General features: G+C 45.7%; 1 non-coding gene and 1 pseudogene across 1 annotated transcript; both read right to left on the bottom strand.

Moving 5' to 3' along the window:
* Positions 1-821: 821 nt before the first annotated feature.
* Positions 822-973, bottom strand: LOC113592530 (uncharacterized; annotated as a pseudogene).
* Positions 974-12737: 11764 nt separating this feature from the next.
* LOC113592544 (U6 spliceosomal RNA) lies at positions 12738-12840 on the bottom strand. Its single transcript, XR_003412451.1, has one exon. It is a non-coding gene; the product is annotated as a U6 spliceosomal RNA (small nuclear RNA).
* Positions 12841-13131: the final 291 nt, after the last annotated feature.

Below are 13131 nucleotides of genomic sequence, written 5' to 3'. Positions count from 1 at the left end.
GTTGTTTCCTTTGCTGTGCAGAAGCTTTTTATCTTCATAAGGTCCCAGTAGTTCATTTTTGCTTTTAATTCCCTTGCCTTTGGGGATGTGTCACATAAGAAATTGCTGCGGCTGAGGTCAGAGAGGTCTTTTCCTGCTTTCTCCTCTAGGGTTTTGATGGTTTCCTGTCTCACATTCAGGTCCTTTATCCATTTTGAGTTTATTTTTGTGAATGGTGTGAGAAAGTGGTCTAGTTTCAAACTCCTGCATGTTGCTGTCCGGTTCTCCCAGCACCATTTGTTAAAGAGACTGTCTTTTTTCCATGGGATATTCTTTCCTGCTTTGTCAAAGATTAGTTGGCCATATGTTTGCGGGTCTAGTTCTGGGGTTTCTATTCTATTCCATTGGTCTATGTGTCTGTTTTTGTGCCAATACCATGCTGTCTTGATAATTACAGCTTTGTAGTAGAGGCTAAAGTCTGGGATTGTGATGCCTCCTGCTTTGGTCTTCTTCTTCAAAATTACTTTGGCTATTCGGGGTCTTTTGTGGTTCCATATGAATTTTAGGGTTGCTTGTTCTAGTTTCGAGAAGAATGCTGGTGCAATTTTGATTGGGATTGCATTTAATGTGTAGATAGCTTTGGGTAGTATTGACATTTTGACAATATTTATTCTTCCAATCCATGAGCATGGAATGTTTTTCCATTTCTTTATACCTTCTTCAATTTCCTTCATAACCTTTCTATAGTTTTCAGCATACAGATCTTTTACATCTTTGGTTAGATTTATCCCTAGGTATTTTATGCTTCTTGGTGCAATTGTGAATGGGATCAGTTTCTTTATTTGTCTTTCTGTTGCTTCATTATTAGTGTATAAGAATGCAACTGATTTCTGTACATTGATAGAAAAGAAATTTAAAAAAAAAACCCTGAGGATTAATGAGCTAGACATCCATGTCAATACACTTGATCTTAGCCAAAAGGCCCAGAAGCAATAAGGCATCCATGTCAATCATCTAGATTGACACAGGAATCAATAAAGTTTTGGTTTTTTTAAAGGCACACAAACACAATAAGGGCACCTGGGTGGCTCAGTCGGTTAAGCGTCCGACTTTGGCTCAGGTCACGATCTCACAGTTCACGAGTTCAAGCCCCACATCAGGCTTTGTGCTGACAGCTTGGAGCCTGAAGTCTGCTTCAGATTCTGTGTCTCCCTCTCTCTCTGCCCCTGCTCATTCCCCGTCTTCTCTTTCCCTCTCAAAAATAAACATAAAAAAAAATTAAAAAAAAAAATAAAGCCACACAATAAAGAAGGTCAAAAACCAAAAAGTTGATTCTTGAAAGAAACTAAGAAGATCCATAAATGTGTGGCACAACCGCTTGAGAAAGAAGGGGGAAAAAGAGGAAAAGAAAGGACAAGAGCCAAAATGAAAATGCAAGTGATTTTGCCACTTTATGCCAATATCAAAAATTTAGATGAAATTGAGTAAACTCCTAGAAAAAAACATAACTTACTAGAAGTGACGCAATTCATGTAAATGGATCAATAACAAAACCTTTCCCTCATAAAGAATATTCCAGGCCCAGATGGTTTCAATAGCGAATTCAACCATTCTCTCCCAAAGTCTTCCAGAGAATGGGGGGGGGGGGACAGTATCCTCCACAAATTAGAGGTTAGAAGAACCTTAATACCAAAAGTCAATGAGAAATTATAAAACAATCTGATGTTTAAACATAAATGCAATCATCCTGGAAAAAATGCCGGCATTCCAAATTGAGCAGTATATAAAGGAATTGATACATTATGAGTAACCTGGCTTAACACCTGGAATTCAAGACTCATTAGAAATTCCATTAATATAACTCACCACTTTAACAGATTAATGGAGAAACTCCACATGATCTTAATGAATGGATAAAAACAATCTGATGAAATTCAATAGTAATTCATGATAAACATTAATCTACACAAAGGGGAATATGAAGAGAACACCTTAATCTAATAATAAGCATCAGTCAAAACACTACAAAAATCCTAGTACCTGCAGTAAAACAATGAAAGCTTTTCCTCTGAAGTTGTCAACAGGATGGAATGAAGATTCCCATTCTCACTATCTGCTTTCAACACAGCAGCTGTGCTTAGAAGAAGGGTATCCATATGGGGAAAAAATGGAAAAAAACTTCTAATGGAGAAAAAATTGCACTGATGTCTCCTTTCCATCCTGCACAAAAATCAAGTCTATGTGTATTATAACCCTAAATGTGGAAGGCAAAATTACCAAGGTTTCAGAAGATAATATGAAGTGATATCTTCATCCCTTGAAAATAGCTTCACGGTTTTAGGGTAGGAAAAGATTTCTTACATAAGAGAGGCAAACGAATACATTAAAAAAAAAACAACTAATCATAGAGAGAAAAAAATAAACGGATTTTTCAAGAACTAGCCATGCATGCCTCTGTCCCAGCTCTAACACAGCTCCTTCTAGAAGCTTTCTCCGGCTCCTCCAAGCATTATGATGCTTGCTGATTTGGTCCAAACTCCTGGAAAAGCCCTTATAATGTTGGAATACTGTATTACAGCTTTCACACCTGTCAGTTAAGCCAGACTTTGGGTTCCCTCGTGGCAGGAAACCTGTCTTATCCAAGTCTATACTCGGAAGCACAGCAAAGTGTGTGGCACACTGAAGATGCACAGCGAACGTATGGTGAACGGGTGTAGATGGAGGAGTGCAGGTATTGACCATGCTGCAGTTCACCTGTGCACCAAGCAAAGCACTATTAAGAGCCTGGGGGGCTCTGCAAGCACTTGCAATAAAAGGACCCTTTCAAATGCCCTTCCCGGAGATACTGAAGACACCGAGAATGTGAACAGGGCTCGGTACTTGCTCACCAAGCCTTTGAGTTGGGATGCTTCTAACGACGACACAAACCCAGCTTATGGAAAAATGTGTTTTTGTGTTCAAATCCTCTGGGTTTTCACGGAAGTGGTTTGGCTGGGTACACAGTGTGTGCGTTCGAACTGCTGGAGCTCGCTAGATTGCTGTGTTTAATTGGGCAACAGCTGGCGATAATTTTCTGTGTATGGAGTGAGGGATTCAGTGACTGCTTCACTTTGCATTGTGTTTCATTATCTTTGTTTCTGCCCTTTCAGCTCTTGTAACGGGCCGGAAAGGGGTAGGGGCAGAGGACTGAGAACCACAAATGAGGCAGAACCTTGTCATCTGCAAGCCGGGTGACGTATGATGTTCCTGCAGGAAAGGTCTTTGTCGGGAACTTCACTGACTCCCGAACGCTCAGCCCCCCCCCAGGTACCCAGAGATCACCGGATTCAATGTCATCCTTTGGCAGCCTTTGAAACAGGTGAAGGGACCTCCCGGAAATCACCCAGCAACGCTAGCAGCTGAGCAGGGACGGAAGTCTCTCCCTTCACCCCCAGCCTTCTTCCTCAAACACCACCTCCACCTCTGCCATTCTTGGCCAAGCGATGGAACGTCTGGAAAATGGCAGTCCTAGCCAAGGGTGGTGTTCTAACCACAAAGTCCTCTGGCTCCGCCCAGTGACTCTGGCGGCCACAGCAGAGGTCTGGAAACAAAACAGAATGCAAAAATCCCCACGCACATAAGTGATCCTTTCCCCCTGAGAGTCAATTAGTCAATGTTGTAAAGCATTTACACAAATGCTGTGTTATTACCGGGTGATGGTAGGGCAGGTGCTGGCTGAGTGTGTTAATGGGAACGCTCACAGTCCGGAGACTGCTTGTCAATCCACAAGATGCCCAAGAGAAAAGCAGTTCAGGGTTGAAGTCGTTAGAGGAGGAACAGTAGCAGCTCATCATTAGAGGGTAATGGGACTCAATTTACCCCAAAGGCTCCATTCATCCCGGCAGCCAGGAACCTGGTGCCAGGCAAGTAAACTTGGCCCTGACTCCCTCGGCTACTCCCTTTATTCTTGTGTATTATCTGCAATTTGATGTCACTTCACATGGTTCACGGAAACAGGCAAGGGATATATATGTATATATATGGATAATAAATCAGCAAAGAGACTGAAAGGCCATGAAAATAGATGGCATATCAAAATTTTAGAGCAACAACTCTCCACTGGTTTCTGCTGGGCACAGGATGTGTCCTGCCTCGTGGCCCCTGAACTGCCATTTCCACCCGGGCCCTAGAGCATTCTCTGGGTCCTGGTGACAGGCGAGGGGACAAGGAGTCCCAGCAGCAGGAGGCAGGTGTGACAGGAGACCCCAGTGCCCTGCCCGTCTTCCCCTCCAGCTGCCAGCAAGCAGGAGAGCAGCACCACACAGATGACGGGGGCTCCATACCCCTGTGGCCCACTGCTCTGCTCAGACACCAGGCGAAGGCAGGTTAACCACAGCAAACATCTCAAACCGCGGCTGCTCTGGGGAAGGAGGATGACCCTGGGCAGAGGTAAGGGGGGGACAGTAAAGAAAGCTCGGGGGGCCTGGTTACCAAAGAAAAGTCACAAGCTGTGGATTGAAGGAGATTAGCCTTTAGGTGGAAGGAAGTCAGGGAATGATACAACAACCTGGAGGGAATGTGTGGTAGCAAAATAAACTTACACTTCATTTAACGAGGGATATGGTATTTATGTCCTCAGACAAAAAGAAAAATCCAGAATATAGGGCAAAACATGGCCAGAAAAAACTTACTTTTGAGCAATTGATATAAATATATATATATCCATATATATATATCCATAAATATATATATAAATATAAAAGTATATATATATATATATTTTTTTTTTATATATTTATGGATAGTATGAATCTTCCACTGCACTCTTTCCCTTTTTGCTTTGGTTGCCGGGTAAAGTCCACGTTTTAACTTGCAACCCAACTTCACGAAAGTCAGGAGGATTTTATAGCAAAAAGTCCCATGGCAAACTACCCCTCTGGTTTCTTCATACCATTTTATCTTTCTTTTCACACTGACTTTTAAAAGTCCACCTATGTATTGCCGTGTTATCATACCATAGTATTGTAAGCCATATCAAAAAAATTTTCGGAACAAGGCAGAACAGAAATAGAGACATGGATGCTGGCAGCATTTCAAAATTAAAAAAAGCAACAACCAATGAAATGAACAAGCCTGGAACCCACACACGGGGCCAGGGAAAGACCATGGCGTGAGGCCCCCCTGTAGTGAGGGGTTCTAGTCCCCTGAGTGACCAACCTCACAGTGCTGACACGGAGCTGACTGTGTCCCCTCCCTGGAGCCCAGTTGTGCCAAGTGTGAAAATGGAAGGGCTTATTGACATCACTGATAACAATCCCCAGCAAATGTAATAATCGATGATTTGACATTTGTGCAGCTTGTGTGCACCACCCCGGGGGGAGGCTGGAGTGTGTGGCCAGAGCCACCCTACCATTGAGATGCTGCTCGAGGAAGGAGGTGCTGGAGACTGACTGAAGGGTAAGTAGAGGTTGCAAGGGCTTTATTATTCCAATGAGGTAAGAGTTGGCTTGGGAGTTGGCACTGAAAAGTGGAGAGATAGGAATTTGAGCTTCCGCTTTATTGAACTCACAAGATCCACGGGAGAAACAGCAAAACTCTCCCTGCAGGACGGAGAGCTGGCTAAAGGCATGCTGTTCAAACCTCGGGGTTTGGGAGAAGCATGGCTGGGGAGAGGAGTCGCACCCCTCACGGTGCCTCACACACAATGGCCACCCTCTGAGATATCCCAAATGGAAGCCTAGGGCAGCCATCACGCGGCCTCATAACCACGACGTGATCACAGCTCTGGGGACACAGTCAGAATGGGTGTCTTGGGGGTGGGTGGAGCCTGCGTCATAGGGAGCGGGGATGTGCAATTACGTTCCGTTTGGAGAACCCAAAAGTGTGCGCAGAATAACGTTCACCATGGCGATGTGGTACAATTATGTGTTTTGATATTTTCTAATAACATGGTGAGATGGATGGAGCTTATTTGCTCCTTTGGGGCCTAGAAGACCCACAAGGCAGACAGAGGAGATTACCATCTTATCCGTGGCTCTTCGTGGACACATAGAAGATCTACATTGATTCATAATAAATTGAACCAAATAAAAGTTTGGCTAAACTTGACCTCACTGCCACGTTAGGCCAGGAAATCTGGGATTTCTGCAAATAGGCTGAGCAAGGCCAAATAAAGATCAGTATTTCTACCCTCAGAATCCATGACCACTTTATCAATAAATGGTGGGTCGTGCCACCCCTGGATTACTGCGCTCCAACCCTTAGCATAGCACACCTCTTATCCTACTCGAGACCAGCTTGTCCTGTAAGGGGGCCAACCCAACCCAGGGTCCTGTGTGACCCACAGAGAGATCTGAGAAAAGAGGGACGAGCGCCCGTGTCTTGGGATGCGTAGCATTTCAGAAAGACAACAGCACGTGAAGATACTGGAAGCAATGGGAAGCACAGGGACATGCAAAATGGCGGTACCCGCCCTGTGTGCAGTGGGCGTGACGGTGTATGCCAGGTGCCTGGTGCCCAGGGAGTGCCCACCGCACGCTCCTCTCCTGTGCTGCCCCTTCCCAGACTCCGGAGAGTCTGAGCCCCTGCGGGCCCTCGCCTGCCCAGGCCTCTTCTGACACAGCTCCCCCCAGGGAGCCCCCAGGTCCCTCGGGTGTTCAGTCTAGGTGATAAATGGGACGGTGGGCCTGGGGGAGGGGACGAGCTGGAACGAGGTGTGCCACGAGATGTCACCTTGTCAATACTCAGAAAGCACCCTTTCAAAGGCCATAAATGTTCCTCAGTGATAAACAGTGTTGGGAGAATAATGACACATCGGGGTAATAATGACACTTCCTCCACTAAAGTGTTTAAGGTTACTAGATGGTATTAAACCCACCTGCACGGGGCCCAAAGGGAATTCATTCCCTGCCCAGAGACAGACCATGGGCACAGAAAAGCTTAGTTTTTCTGATGCCCTTTCAGGGCTGGGCCTGACTTGTTATCCCTTCCGGGTGGTGGATGGAGAGGGTGCGGGGAACACTCGGGCCCAGTCTCCTGGTGGCACGCGGGCTGGCTTGCCCAGTGGGTAGGGGCACAGTCAGAGGAGGCCAGCAGAGGGGTTCTTTGGCCCAGGTCAGTAGGGCAGGACAAAGCCAAAGAGATAACGGGAAGAAGAGCAGTGGGGGATCGGCAGAGACAGTTTGGGGGAATTCTGACGTAGGACAGAAACCACTGTGATTCTGGCGAATGGGTTCATTCATTGCACTGGAGACTCAGCAAAAGTCTGGAACCCTGCAGAGTGAGACACGGGGAGGCAAGGCAGGCCAGTACGGCAGTGTGTTCCTGGAGATCATGGCTCCTTTGGAAGACTCAGGACAGAATTCCTGGACCTTACGCCAGGGCTGCCTAAGCAATACCAGTCAAACTTCATTAGTCCGCTACTCTGAAAAAAACGAGTACAGAGGTGGTTGCTTAGTTGATTCACACGAGCACCATAAAATCTGCAGTAGATAAAGCTTTTTTTTTTTTTTCCTTACTGCTGGATCATTTCTGCATTTCTTCTACATTTGCCCATGATTTTCAAGGGTGGGACCAGGTTCAAGTCCAGCATAGAACTTGGTATTAAAAGCACATGTGACCCGGGCCACCTCCAGCTGCTCATTCCACAAACCCACCAAAAGACCCCAGGAGTGTCTCCTTAGGAAATCAGTGGGCCAGGACAGGTGAGGCATTGTTCCGTCTTGATTTTAAAAGTTTGTGCTTCATGAAGGCTTTCTTGTCTCCCAAAGAGCTCCAAGACGGCGGATTAAATAAAATATATGTTTTGTATTCTACTTTCTACTTTCTACAAAGATTCTACTTTCCAAAGTTTTGGAAACTTGGAATATTTCCTGCTAAATTAGAGATATGTTGAATCTGGTAAAGTGTGGGATAACAGGGTGTAAGTGACCTGGTAAAATAACCCATTTCCGATACCCAAGAAAGATAAAAAAAATTCTCAAACCATTGCCTGAGATCTGTTGGAACCGATATTACTGACAGTCACAAGGTATTTATACTAACTATTCAGGAATCTTTTCTTTGGCTGTATTTTATTTTCCATTCCCTGCAGTGATGAGCAGATATTGATTACGATAAAATGGTCCACACACATAACCCCAGTTTTTTAAAGTTTTTGCCAAATGTCAAAGCAAAGAAGAACATGAACGGTTCTGTAAGAAATGTATTCCTATTGTTATTTTCATAACACTTTTAGTTATTAAAAAAAAACCAATTGGCCTTGAGTTACTGTAGTTCTGAACTTACGAATTTTTCTAATTCTGTTAAGAAGTTTTAAATGGAAATACGTCAATATACATTTCCATATGCATGTAGGACTCTGTGTTAATTAAATCATCCATTCAATAAACAAATACTGGCAACAAATACGGGTGCCTCCCATGGGAGGCACCGTGCTGGGTGCTAAGATGACTGTCCTTGCCAGACATGACAGAGGGTGCTGTTTCCAAGGAAGGATAATAAACTTGGAATTGAACAATTTGCGTGGCCGAGGCCACATGACTCAAGGGTAGTAAGCCTCGGTTTTCTGGATGGTTTTCAGCTACGGTGGAGCAAAGCTGAAGAAAGATGACAGTAATTACAGACGGTGTCACGAAGACAGGAGTTAGTATGGCCACCAGGGTTTCGTCGTCCCCCGTGCGGATCCTGGTGTAGCCGCCTTCCCCGAGACAGTTGTGACATTTAGTTAGCAGCACTGGAAGGTCATAACGTAACAAGCTTTCCCAGAGTCGACCACACTTTTTTTTTTTTATTAAAAACTGACCTTTATCTGTAGGACTTTATAACCCTGAGAAACAAAAAATCACATTAGCCCTTTCCTCAAGAGATCTAAAAGTACATGCTTCTGATCTTTGTATGTCTTTTCGTTTCCATCTAAAACAGAGCAAAATGAAAATTTTACGAAGAAATGAACTGAGAAGTTGCCGAGTGACTAGCAGATGTGAAGAAGAAATAATCCCTGGGTGAGATTCTGAACGTCTGAATGTCTGAACGTCTGAACGGAGGTGGCCGCTCTGGGAGTGAAAATCACCCGGGCAGACCCCGGAGAGAACGTCAGAAGCAGGGTCATCCGTGTTCGTCACACGTTGGGAGCAGAAAAGAGGAAGACTGAGGGCCTCAGCGGTGCAGCTGGGGGTTCATGGCAGGGAGGAACGTGAGAGGGAGTGGGGGAACTGTCTCAGGCAGGAAGATCGTGTCTTTGGTGTTTGAAATTAATTTTCAAGACCAGGTGCTCTGTACCTCATTCTTTTGGGCATTTCCCCCCAAGGTACTTCCAATGCACACGTCCAGCTGTAAGGATCTGGGTGCACATCACATGACAATCCCTCAAACATTTTATTTTACTTGAAAAACTTGCCTGAATCTAGAATATTCTTTTCTTTAAAAAAAATAAATAAATGTTTATTCTTGAGAGAGAGAGACAGAGACAGAGACAGAGACAGAGTGTGAGCAGGGGGAGGGGCAGAGAGAGAGGGAGACACAGAATCCGAAGCAGGCTCCGGGCTCTCAACGGTGAGCACAGAGCCTGACGTGCGGCTCCAACGCACAAACCGAGAGACCATGACCTGAGCTGAAGTCGGATGCTTAAACTACTGAGCCACCCACGTGCCCGGAATCTAGTATATTCTATATACAGTTGTGTAACTGTGTGTGTGTGTGTATATCTTAACTTCAAATTCATGCCATTGTATTTCCCCCAAATTAAAGTAAAATCAACTCTTAATCAAGTTGTGCAGCACATGTCTGCAGTTGTAAGCGCCTCCCGGGGATGATGTGTGCTGTTCCCCCGGAAGAAGAGTGCAGACAACTGGAGAGGTGATGCCCATTTGTGTGGGAAAGAAGGCTATAGAGAGAGCCGCTGATCCATGTGCAAAGGGAAGAGACCAGAACGCTGGGGAAGGGGAGAGCGACCAGGCCACAGACTATGGGGATCAACCTGGGAGGCTCAGGGAGAGGCCGGCTGCCCGAGAGCTGCTGGATGGGAGGGAAGGACCAGTGATGGTACAAAAGGTTGACATGATCCAGAAGAATGAGGACGGATGCTCTAGACCGTGTCGCCCCCAAATTCATGTTGAAAGCCCAACCCCCAATTAGGGGGGTTAGGATGGTTAGGATGGTTAGGAGGCATCTGGAGGCGGGGCCTTAGGGAGGCGGTTAAGCCATGAGGGTGGAGCTCCCATGATGCCCTTCGTGCCCCTAGAAGTAGAGAACAAGAGACCTTGCTTCCTCTCTCTCCTTTCCACGTGAGGAAACAGTGTGAAGGCGGCCGTCTGCAAACCACAAAGAGAGCCTCCAACAGAAATCAGGCCCGTCATCACCTTGACCAAGGACTTCCAGCCTCCAGCGCTGCGAGGAGCCCCCCAGCCTGCAGGATTTTGTGACAGTGGCACGAGCAGATGAAGAAAGGATCTGGCAGTGGGGGGTCACCGTCGACAGAGTGGACAAGGGCTGGGTGGGAGGCAATGGAGCAAATCCACGTGATTCGTTTGAGACGTTTGCTTTCGAGTTCAGGGGGAGTGGGAGCAAGGCAGGGGGTGGGGGGCACAAGCGGGGGCACCTGCAGCATCAGGCAGAGCACATCTGAAAGCTGGTGAATTCAGGAAGCCATGGAGGCCGGAGGGGCCCAGCACCAGGCTGACAAGTCCCCATGCCCTTCGACCAGCTCTGAGGTCCTGGTCTGGGCCCCTCAGATCTTCTGGGAGCACAGAAGGAAGGACCCTCAGAGCAGAGATGCCCCCTCGTTGAGCATTGAGCATGTTCTGAATCTCCACACTGAAGCCTCCCAGCAAGCCCACAGGGGAGGTACGGATATGACCCCTTGTTTCCAAAAGAGGGAGCTGGGGATTAGCAAGATTCAGAAATTCGACCGGGTTCCAGGTCAACAGAGACAAAGTACTGAAACCCAGTTTGCTCAGAGACTCTAACCTCCAGTTAACATTTTCTGTGTTCTCAGTTCTCATGCTGGCCGCAGGGACCCAGTTGTGTTTAACTGGGGTCACAGAGCTACACAGCTGTGCCTCTGAGGCCAGACCCATCTACTGAGACATGTGTCTGGAGGTCTGCAGAGGTGTCCTTCTGTCCTGTGGATTTGTGTCACTCCAAATCGGCGATAATACAGTGCAAGAAACCCACCAAATTGGGGCTCACTCACTGGCTTACAAACATGTTTTGGCCAGTGCTGTATTTTATTTGAATAGTTAACATGAATGTTTCTAGGCAGGATACGTGCCCTCTCCTTCCATCTCGGCCATCTTGATCCCCCAACCCGCACCCCAGAAGCTTCCCCTCCATTCCTGCTACCCTCTGTGCACTGAAGGCATTTGAGTTGATGGCCCCTGATTAAATTAGTGATGATCTATTCACAATCATTTTATTACATACTTAATACAATTCAAAAGAAGATCTTCCAGATCGAAAGACCCCCTCGCTCAGGTAAAGGACTGTGATCACATGTGTAAGACACAGGTTTTCCCAAGAATATTTTGCAAAAGTCTGGTCAAGCTGAAATGCTTGGTGGTTTTCTCTATAACACACATAAACCACAAGCAGGATAGCTGCTTCTCAGCTGATGCTAAAACAAACACAATACTCCCCCCAAATGAACTGGGGTAAGCAAAATTTTAGAATGTCACCGAAGATGTGTTTCATAATAGGTAGAAACAGAACAACAGAATGGCCTCATTGTTCAGACTAATTTTTTTTTAAGTTTTTATTTAAATTCCGGTTAGTGAAACATACAGTGGAGTATCAGTTTCAGGTATACAATATTGTGATTTTACACTTCCATCCATCATCCGGTGCTCTTTATGGCAAGTGGGCTCCCTAATCCCCGCACCCGTGTAGCCCATCCCCACCCCTCCCCCCTCTGGTAACCATCAGATTGTTCTCTATAGTTAAGAGTCTGTTTCTTGGTCTGCCTCTCTTTTTTCCCTTTACTCATTTGTTTCTTAAATTCCACGTGTGAGTGAAATTATATGGTATTTGTCTTTCTCTGACTTTTTTTGCTTAGCATAATATACTCTGTCTCCATCCACATCATTGCAAACGGCAAGATTTCATTCTTCTTTATGGCTGAGTAATATTCCATCGTATATAGATATCATATCTTCTTTACCCATTCATCAATTGATGGGCGCTTGGGCTTTTTCCATAATTTGGCCATTGTAAATAATCCTGCTATAAACATTGGGGTACATATGATCTATTTGAATTAGTATTTTGGTATTCTTTGGGTAAATACCCAGTAGTGCAATTGCTGGATTATAGGATAGTTCTATTTTTAACTTTTTGAGGAACCTCCACACTTTTTGCCAAGGTGGCTGCACCAGTTTGCATTCCCACAAAGGCTGCAAGAGGGTTCCCCTTTCTCCACATCCTTGCCAACACCTGCTGTTTCTTGTGTTGTTGATTTTAGCCATTCTAACAGGTGTAGAGTGATATCTCCTTGTAGTTGTGATTTGCATTTCCCTGATGATGAGTGATGCTGAGCACCTTTTCATATATGTTAGGCGTCTGTAGGTCTTCTTTGACAACATGGAATGCTTGGGGCACCTGGGTGGCTCAGTCGGTTGAGCACTGAGTCTTGATTTTGGCTGAGATCATGATCTCATGGTTGTGAGATTGAGCCCTGCTCTGGGGTGGGGGGTGGGGGGGAGGCTCCACACTGGACATGAAACTGGCTTAAGGTTCTCTCTCTCTCTCTCTCTCTCTCTCTCTCTCTCTCTCTCTCTCTCAAATAAATAAATAAGGAATGCTGCACAAATTTTCAGGTCATCCTTGGGCAGGGCCGTGCTAATCACTGTATGATTCCAATTTTAGTGTATGTGCTGCCGAAGCGAGCACCAGACTAATTCTTTAAAACACTTCACAAATCGGGAGACAAAAGGTTTGTTCATCCCCTACAACTGGCTCTGGGTGCAGTGAGCAAACCATGTACTATGTGGGATCCGTGGGAAATGTGGGAAAGTGAGACGATAAAACACTTAAGATGCCCCTTTACTTCTAGCTGTGTTCTAGTATCAGGAAAGGACCTGGAAGTAAAAGAACAGAATCAAAACTGGATCTGAAACCTGGTCCTCTCGTTGAGGAAGAAGGGATGGCAGTATTTGAGTGTCTGCTGTGCTCCTGGAACCT

Source organism: Acinonyx jubatus, chromosome A3, assembly GCF_027475565.1.
Source record: "Acinonyx jubatus isolate Ajub_Pintada_27869175 chromosome A3, VMU_Ajub_asm_v1.0, whole genome shotgun sequence".
NCBI classification, from domain to species: Eukaryota; Metazoa; Chordata; class Mammalia; order Carnivora; family Felidae; genus Acinonyx; species Acinonyx jubatus.
Note: the sequence above shows the minus strand (reverse complement) of the source record. Positions and strands in the feature narration are given on the sequence as shown.